This window comes from Arachis ipaensis, chromosome B10 (assembly GCF_000816755.2).
Source record: "Arachis ipaensis cultivar K30076 chromosome B10, Araip1.1, whole genome shotgun sequence".
NCBI lineage: Eukaryota > Viridiplantae > Streptophyta > Magnoliopsida > Fabales > Fabaceae > Arachis > Arachis ipaensis.
This window is the reverse complement of record NC_029794.2, coordinates 53,350,923-53,360,258: the sequence shown is the minus strand read 5'-3', so window position 1 is coordinate 53,360,258 and position 9,336 is coordinate 53,350,923. Positions and strand designations below refer to the sequence as shown.

The following is a 9,336-nucleotide window of genomic DNA, read 5'->3' as shown; positions in this document are numbered from 1 at the left end:
AGGTTTTAATTATTGGGACTACATGGAAGCCTGGACTAAAGTATTTTGGTTTCAAAATACTCAGTACAGACATTCATGGTTAATCTATTTTAAAAGAAAATCAAATTATGTTTTTTCAAATTGGTTCTACCAATGGTGGGACTTCTTTGGATCAATCCCAGAAATCCTACCCTCACCTACCGATGAAGGGTACAAACTTTTTCAATCAAAATATAAAATTCAGGAAACTAGTGTTCCTGTAATGTTAAAATTTTTCTCAATCTTTTTACTGGCATGGGTATTCTCCTGGCAGTACAAATATACAAAACCAGACCACCCTAAATCATTTCCAATCTTACAAAGGCATGGTTATGTGAAATGGTGGTCTCAATTTGATTCATCAATGGCCTATCCAGAAAAGGTCAGAGAATGGTTCAAAACCAATCCTAATACTCAAAAGATCTCAGATCCAGAAACGGCTTCATTTCTCAATCAAAAGGCTCAAATCCAGACAGCCCTAGCAGCCTCACAATCGAAAGAATCAATCAAAAGAAAGCTTCAACAAATCCTTTGCTTACTTCAAGAAGATGAAGAGTCCTCATCTAAAGAAGAATGTGATGAACAAGATCAAGACAGACAAATTGAAGAAGATTGTTTCGAAGTTTGCCTAGGAGAAGATTAAAATTGAAAATGTAATTCCCAAAACAATTTAGGGAACTATGTGAAACTGGTACTGTAGCTATAGTTCAGGTCATACCAACTGACACTGTAGAAACAATAGAATCTTCAATTATAAAAGGAGGAATGGCTCTCATTGTAAGGCACCCTTCAGTTTACACAATCATAGAGAGAAGTTAGAGAGAGAAGTTATGAGAGTTCTCTTGTAAGCTCTTCAGCTCCTCTTCTTTTCTCTTCTTATTTTTCAATCAATTAAAGATTAAAGATTTATTCACTTCCTCATCTTCGTGTATTTCATATTTAGCTTTCTGCATTTGCATATGTGTGCGGACTACCGCCACTTCATACTAACCACTAACCTGCAATAATAGTTAATATCGCTTCGGGCCTAAAAAACGAGACCTAAGGCTACACTTATATACAGTATACAAAAAAAACAAAAAAAAGAGACCTAAGGCTACACTTATATACAGTAGCTATAGTATACAAAAAAAAGAGGGACCTAAGGCTACGCTTAGCTATGGTATNTAATACAACATAATAGTTAATATCGCTTCGGGCCTAAAAAACGAGACCTAAGGCTACACTTATATACAGTAGCTATAGTATACAAAAAAAAGAGACCTAAGGCTACACTTATATACAGTAGCTATAGTATACAAAAAAAAGAGGGACCTAAGGCTACGCTTATAAAAAGTAGCTATGGTATACAATGTGGCTACACTTTACAGGTGATGCAGTAGCGTTGAAAAGCGTAGCCTATTCTGGAAAAATGAAAGCTGAAAAGCGTAGCCTTTGGTCCTGGACAGCATCACTTGAAAAGCGCACCCTATTCCTAAACACCAAAAGCGTAGCCCTTGGTATAGAAAAGCATAGCCTTTGAGAATAGGCAATGGCCGAATAGGAATCACCCCAAAAAGCGTAGTCGTAGCCTAAAAACCGTAGCTGTAGCCTAAGGCATCATTTTCTTCACTTTTGGCTACACTTTTCAAGTGTACCTGAATGGATGTTTTTCTTATAGTGCACAAACTTATACACTAGCTCCTCTTCTTTGATTGTCACCCAAGCAATTGTTAAAGATTTTCGACCCACTGCGTCTACGACCACCTTCGCCCTTCCCAGGGTGATAACTCAGTTCAAAATCATAATCCTTTAGCAACTCCATCCGTCTTCTCCAACGCATTTTAAGCTCTTTCTGATCAAATACCTACTTGAGACTCTTATTATCAGAAAAGATGCTAAACCTCATTCCGCACAGGTGGTGCCTCCAAATCTTCCGTGCAAACACAATCGCCGCTAATTCCAGGTCGTAAGTTGAGTAGTTTACCTCATGCGGTCTCAGCTGATGCGATGCGTAAGCCACTACATTCCAGTGTTGCATCAATACGCAACCTAAACCCTTCAGAGAAGCATCATAGTATACTTCGAATGGTTCATGCGGTTCTAACAAGATTAAAACAGGCACTGAAGTTAACTTCTGCTTCCAAGCATGAAAACTTCCTTCACACTCCGACATCCAAATAAAACGCACTTCCTTTCTTGTTAATTTTGTCATCGGTAGTGCAATTCGGAAAAACCCTTCAATGATTCTCTGGTAATACCCGGCTAAACCCAAGAAGCTTCCGACTTCCGCCACCGTTATAGGTCCTTCCCATTCCATCACCGATTCTACCTTAGAAGGATCTACTACTATTCCTCTCTTGCTCACCACATGAGCTAAGAGCTTCACTTTTTCCTTCCAGAACTCACACTTCGATAACTTAACGTACAACTTCCGCTGTGTCACTCTGATTATCGTCATTACGAATCCAAAAATATTTCTTAAATCAAATACCGATTTTGTAATATTTTTCAAAACCTTTAAAACAAGTCCAATCTAAATGAGACCAATGTTAAAACCTTATCAAAAGAGTAAAAAACTTTTTAATTTGTAAATCAATCATCTTAAAGCCTGATTTTCCTAAATTCATTGAAACCTTTAACTCAAAACCTTTAAATTTGAATCCCTTTTTTGATAAGTTAGATTTACAACCAAAATCACAAGTCAACAGAATCGTAGGACTCACTTTCCTTTAAAAATCTATCATTTGATAAAAAATTCCAGTCCTAGTTTCAAAACCAAATCATTCAAACCAGAATTTCAAACCAAGTTTAGAAATCAATCTAAGCTTTAAAACCTTTTTCGACACGAACGACGATAGTCTATACTATAAAGATAAGTTGAGGTTTAGCCATCGGCTTCATAATTACCTCAATCCTGTTGTGGTGATCGACCCGCCTCATGTGTTCTTCGGTGTGGACAATCTCTAACCAAATGTTTTGGTGCGCCACACTTGTAACATGGTTTCTTACCCAATTGGCATGGCTTACTCGGATGGTAGTTCCCACACTCCTGACATTTCATGTTAGGGGAATAAGCTCTTGACCGCTTCCCTTCACTATATTTCTTAAGATTTTGTCCCCTTGGTCCAAGGTTGTTGTCGTGTTCCCTACTAGTGTTTACTCTATGAGTGTCCCTTGACGAGGCTACCGTTTTCGCATTCTCTTCAACCACTCTTGCCTTGTTCAACAGATCAGAGAAAATACGGATCTCCATAGGAGCCACAACAGTCCTGATGTCATCCTTCAAACCCCTTTGATACTTGACATACTTCCAGCTTTCATAGGCCCCCGGGGCACCCTAACACGCCTTAGAAAACCTACAAAGTTCCTCGAATTCACTTGTATATTCAGCCACCGACAAGAAACCTTGCTCCAGCTATAATAGTTCCATCTCCTTTGCTTCCCTTGCAGACTCAGGAAAATACTTCTTGTAGAAGGCCGTTTGGAACATCTCCCAAGGAATGTCGGCATTTTGAAGCTGTAACAAGCGGCACTCTGCTTGCCACCAATGCTGGGCCTCTTCCCAAAGCTGATAAGCAGAAACTCTACATATTGGTTGTGCGGGACATGCTGTGCCTGCAGTGCACACTCCATCGCTTAGAACCAGTTGTCCGCTTCTGTGGGATTTGTTGAACCTCTGAAACTTGGCGGATGAACCTTGAGAAAAGTCGCCAAGGTCGTCGGAGCACCTCCCGTGTTGTCTCCGTTCCCTTCAGCATTGTCGTCCATATTTCCCTCGCCATTCCCATCTCCGTTTCTGGCCGGTTGGCCTAACCTCTGCACAGCTTGCAGAGTCGCAGCAGCGTTAGCCTCCGTAGTGTTCGCAAGGTTCGCCATTGCCGCCATGAACTTGGCATGGTTATCGGCCGGTCGCTCACTCCTACTCTTTCTTCGTGAACGTGTACGACCTCGTCCGCGAGTAGCCATTAGAGTTCCTATCTACACCAAACATTCGATATCAAGGTGATCAGTCTCAATATCAAAGGTCTAGTGCTTCAATTATCCCAAAAAGGCACTCACAAACAAGCATGCTATGAAATATCAAGTAGATAACCTAAATAGCATGAAAGAAGAGTCACACAAAGCTACTAACTTAAAGCACAAAAAATAGATGTAATATAATAAAATATAGTAGAATAATATCATAAGAATCTAGCCACAGCTCGTGGAGTTTATGCCGGCTAGCCATATACAGACCATATATGAAACCAGACAGTAAAAACAGCTTATACAAGTTTTGTTCTCTCAAATAAAAGCCTCTAGACAAAACAAAATATAAAAGTGAGAGACATGTCCAAAATAAATCAAAAGACTCCAAAAAAAGTGTCCGGATCCTCCGCTTCTGTCACCAACCAGACAACTCACCGAAGTGGGTCGCGACCTGCATCTGAAAAACACAACAGAAGTATGGTATGAGAACCGGAGGTTCTCAGTATGGTAACAGTACCCAGTGATGTAGGATATAAGACTTCGGGATGCCAAAGGCAATCCTAGACTCCATATCTATCACAAAAGTTCAAGCTTAAAGCAGTCTAAACCATAAAGCATAATATGTAAAACCTTAACCAAACTTGGAACCTTAGTATATCAAAGGGGTAATTTATTCATAAAGGATTTTCTACTCTAACCATACACCGCTGTCCCACAGCCTTCACCAACCTATCCTCCATATGAACCCATCGCCATCGCCTACCTAACCTCCTCAAACCAGACAAACACAGATAATACAAGCAAGGAAACCATAGGTAATATTCAAGTATATATCAAGTAATTCAAGAAGCAAGTAGGTATATTACACAGATAGGCAAACTCAAGTAGTCAAAGCAAACAAACATGTATAAGATGCATATGATGAATGTCTGTCCTATTGGCTGTGATATCACATGTCAGTAAATCCGGCCGACAACTCCTGGATTAGTCTCTCTATTGCGCATAAGGAGGAAAATTCTGAGGGAGAGTGCCCTACCACCTTCTCCTTTCAGAGGAGAATATTCTGAGGGAGTGTGCCCTACCACCTTCCTCTGGTTGTCGCATGATTCCGTGGGTTAGTGCCCTACCACCTTGCAATTAGAGAGAAACCCATGTTCAGGAGGAAAATTTCGAGGGAGAGTGCCCTAGCACCTTCTCCTTTCAGAGGAAAATATTCCGAGGGATGCGTGCCCTACCACCTTCCTCTGGAGTAATCAAAATGAGTGAGAAGCTCAACGCTAAGCCTTACATCCGAACGTAGGCGGGTTACTGCCACAGCCCCTACGACGGATAGCAATGCATATTACAATTACGAAGTCAAACTCAGAGGTCACTCCTCATAACACACTTCCACTCATTCTCATTCCATCAACCATACTCATCCATTTCCAAATCTTCAAGTCATCATAACCATCACTTATTCATGACTTTTTATTCCGAACTCACTAGTTCATCAGAATCTCGGACTCATACACCTTTCTCCCTTCATATTCTACCAAACCCATCCTCAGCACACCAGAAACCTAAACCTCCGTTCTCTAATCTTTAATGGTAATCATTAACTAAAACTCTTCACCTATCTCTCATATTCTCATACTCAAAATTTAGCCCAAATGCCTTAAAATGGTGTTAAAGAAGCTTACAACCTTGTTGGGAAGGTGAAATAGTTAAAAACAAAGTTTAAAATTATGAAATAGGGCGTGTGTGTCCGCACACGGGTGTGCGTGCGCACGCCCAGAAAGATTTTGAAAGTGTGCGTACGCATAGGGGTGTGCATACGCACAGGTACTAAAATTGAAAAAATGTGTTCACTCGCACAAGCTGTGCAAGCACCCCTAACAGACGTCCCTTCCCGACTTGTGCGTACGCACAGGGCTATGCGTCCGCACAGGTCGTAATTCTTCATTGATGTGCGCGCGCACAAGCTGTGCTAGCGTCGCTACCAGAGCCCTTTCCCCTGCTTGTGTGTATGCACAGGTCTGTGCTTCTGCACAAAATAGAATTTACGCAAGGTTGTGCGTGCGCACAAGGCTGTGTGTGCGCACCTATCAGAAAATCTTGAAATTATGCAACTTTGCAGAATTTCAGAATTTTAACACCAATTTTGAATGATCATAACTTCCTCTACAAAATTTCAAATTTCACAAACTTTATATCAATTTAAAGGATTTTCAAAGATCTTTAATTCTAGACAAGTTTCATCAGATTTTTTAACCGAGGCAAAGTTATGATCAGACAAAGTTCATCAAAAACCAACTTTTACCCAAAAACACAAATTCCTCAATTCTTTGAAAAACATAACCAAATCCAAACCAAACCATTCCAAACTCCAATTCTCATCAAAATAAACCCTCTATATTATATTACACCCAACTTACCACATTTTTCCTTATCTTTCCTCCTCTACAATCTCAACCTCTATATAGCACATATATCAAACCTCATGAACAATTTTCCAACTACTTTACCAATTCATTAACATCAATATCATATAAATCACACAATTCACTTTTCAACTACACAATCATTCATCCTCATTATATCCTTACCAATCCTTATGATCAAACCCAACAATCATCAATCCATCATAAATCATCATATATCATCATTCAATAACTCAAACAACCACTCAAATCCAAACCTATCCTATGGGTCACTAGTTTAAGTGTCCATGAATATTATATACTACATAGAAGAAACCGAAACCATACCTTGGCCGATTCCCAATATGCCTTTAACCAACAAATGAGCACAAGCAAGCTCTCAACTCCAAACCAAGCTTTCAATTCCACTCCAACAAGCACCAATAAGCTCCAAAAGCTCCCAATTACACAATAATCAAGCTATACACATATAAATCACCACCAATCAACCTAGGGCTCAATATAAATCAAAATTCACAAGAGTTTAGTATCTCTTACCTCTCCCAACAGATTTGATGGCCAAAGTCCAAGGCTAAGCAAGGATTAGAGCAAACTTAAACATCCAAAATCACAATCGATTTTCGAAACTTTGTAGAGAAGAATAGAAAATATTTCGTGGTTACCTCACTACTTTATTGTATAGGTTTTGTAAAGCTCTTCACAAGGAATGCGTAGCCACAAACAGTGCGACAATCGGAGCTCCGTAGCTCAAGATATGAGCTTGGGAAGAAGAAGATGAATAGTGCTCATGGGGGTTTCTTCTCTTTCTCCCCTTTCAGCTGGTGTGGGTGTGTTTGTGATTGTGTTATGCTGAGTTGGTTCATTAATGAACCCTTTTATATGTTGGGCTTGGGTCCAACTTGGACTCGGTCCAATCCGTTAGCGTTTTTAGCCCGTTTGCCACAACTTTGGGCCAAACCTTTAACACTAATGCCTGGTTTTCCAGAGAGCATCGCCATCTTGTGCGTTCCAGAGAGCGTCACCTTCCTCCTGGTTCCAGAGAGCGTCTCCTTCCTCCTGGTTCCATCTTCCTCACCATCTTCTTTGCCGTCTTCCTCATTCTTTATCACTTTCATCAGCCTTTCTCTTCTGGTAATTCCCTCCCTAGGATTTCTGTAATTTAAATTATTATAGCATTGGTGTAATTTTTGTAATTAGGGTAATTTGGTTTGATTTATGTGATTTGATATTAGTTGTTGTTAATTTTGACAAATTGTTGAATTCTTATTTTATCTGCATATGTTTCCGAAACTTTGAATGCAATTTTTTTAATAGAAAACTTAATTTAAATGACAATAGTTTCATTTTTCAAATGCTGCATAGTGTCTTAATGCACATCTAATTTCACAAATTCTAAGTGATGCACTGCAAGATGCCACTTAGCTATTTTCAATATGAACAAAATCTCTAAAAAAAAAAAAAATTTCTAAAAATTTTAGTACTAATAGAATCCACCTAAACAGGACAAAAACAGAACAATTCAAAAAATAAATCTCTTCAAAAATTCAATTTTTGTGAAGTGGTTAGTAAAACCAAATACTTCACATAATATACACTTCATTGGCTACAATCTATTACCAAACATCATTTTACTTGAAAGTTCTTGAATATTCTACAAGTCTTTGGAAAAAATAATAAAATAATATGATAAAAAAAAAGCTCAATGCGAAGACTCTGTGAATTCAAAGTAAACCAAAAACATACTCTAAGGAACCGATATAGTTCTGTTCCTTTATCATGAAACTGAATGGACAGAAGTTAAAACCAAAAACATAAAATTTCCCATCAGTTCCTGGAAAATAATAAACTTCAAAAGGAAATTCATATCCTCCGGGTCCATTCTTTCACTATGTCTACTCGTTGTACTTTAAACTAGTTAACTGTTGATTACAAACTAATTTTTAAAAATTTTATAAAAATTGAAGGAAAAACTTCTTTCTGTAAAGGATTGGATGCTATATTCAAACACAGTCTCTTATTCATGTTTCCTCTTACTTCTTTTTTAGTATAATATTTGTAAATGCACCTTTTTTTTGCGCTCCTTTTTATTCTTCTCTTTAATTTCTAAAATTTTTGTTTAAATGTTGTTGTAATGTTTGTTGCTGTGTTGTAATTGTTGGGTTGTTGGTTTGTTGAAAATTGTGAGAGTTTCTTCAATTTCTTCAATCCACCACAAGTTCCTGAAGATGATGAAGATATTGATGAAGATATGGTAAATCTTTTTATTTTATTTTATTTACTTTTTACAGTAATTTTTTATGAAAGTCTTTAGTTTGAATCTTTAAGGGGAACCTAAGCAGAAGTAAAAAATCTGTAAATTTGAAAACCTGTTGTTTAGCGGTTATATATGACCAGATTATTTGCCAGAGCTAATTAATATTCTCTTTAACAGGCCGAGGAACTTCAGAATCAGATGGAGCAAGACTATGACATTGGGTGAGCTTACTTGTTTCCCTCCATTCCCTATGATATTTTTCGATGTTGTTTTCTGAATCCAGGATTGATGAATTCTCATATCACACTTGTTCATGTCAACAATAAGGGATAAGATTATACCTCATACTGTGTCATGGTTTACTGGTAAGGCTGAGTTAAGTCTCAAAGTAGTCCCTGAACTTGCACTCAAGTCTCAAAATAATCCCTGAAGTTAATAATTACTCAAATTCGTCTCCGAACTTGTACTCCGGGACTTATAATAGTCCCTGAACTTATACTCCGGGACTCATAATAGTCCCTCAAGCATTTTTTGTTCATCAAAATCTTAAAACGACGTCGTTTTGAACAAAAAAAATTAAAAAAAAAAGAAAAAAGAAACGTAGCATAAAACCCCCAATCCAAAAAAGAAAGAAAGAACGTGTAGCGTACCCACCCTCACCCCCACCCCCAATCTGTTCCCTTCCCTATT

The 9,336-nt window shown here is 38.3% G+C and overlaps 1 long non-coding RNA gene across 1 annotated transcript; it reads left to right on the top strand.

Moving 5' to 3' along the window:
- Positions 8,556 to 8,871, top strand: LOC110268174. The gene is made up of 2 exons (XR_002356275.1): positions 8,556 to 8,643; positions 8,824 to 8,871. It is a non-coding gene; the product is annotated as an uncharacterized LOC110268174 (long non-coding RNA).